The following is a 543-nucleotide window of genomic DNA, read 5'->3' as shown; positions in this document are numbered from 1 at the left end:
GAAATAAAAAACAAAATAGATCTTTTTTTTTTTAAAACCAAAAAAAAAAATGCCTGAAGAGGTCATAGAAATAATTAAAATAAATGATTGAAAAGGATAAAAAGAAATACAGAAGATGGTTCATTCTTTTTTAATATACTTAAAATTGAATTACAACTAAAATTTTTATTTTATTTTATTTTTTTTTCTTTGCTCCCTCTCTTTTCTTTTCTATTTTATAATCAAATACATTGTTCACATCAATTCATTTCATTCCATCATTGATATTCTTTTTCCTCCATTTTCTTTTCCTTTTTTTTTTTTCTTTGTACCGTGCAATTTTTTTTTCCTTTAAGGAATTGAAATGAAATGAGTCAAATGAAATGAATGACAACGACTGGATCATTTGATGACCTTGAAACTTAGCCCATCCATCTATTCAACTACACATACATGCATATATACATTGAACTGATACATAACAATGAACCGACTACAACTACTACAACTATAACTATCATCACTATAATAAGCTATCATCTTTAGCAACTATTGTAGCTACTC

Source organism: Loa loa (assembly GCF_000183805.2).
Source record: "Loa loa unplaced genomic scaffold supercont3.228, whole genome shotgun sequence".
NCBI lineage: Eukaryota > Metazoa > Nematoda > Chromadorea > Rhabditida > Onchocercidae > Loa > Loa loa.
This window is presented reverse-complemented; position numbering follows the sequence as displayed.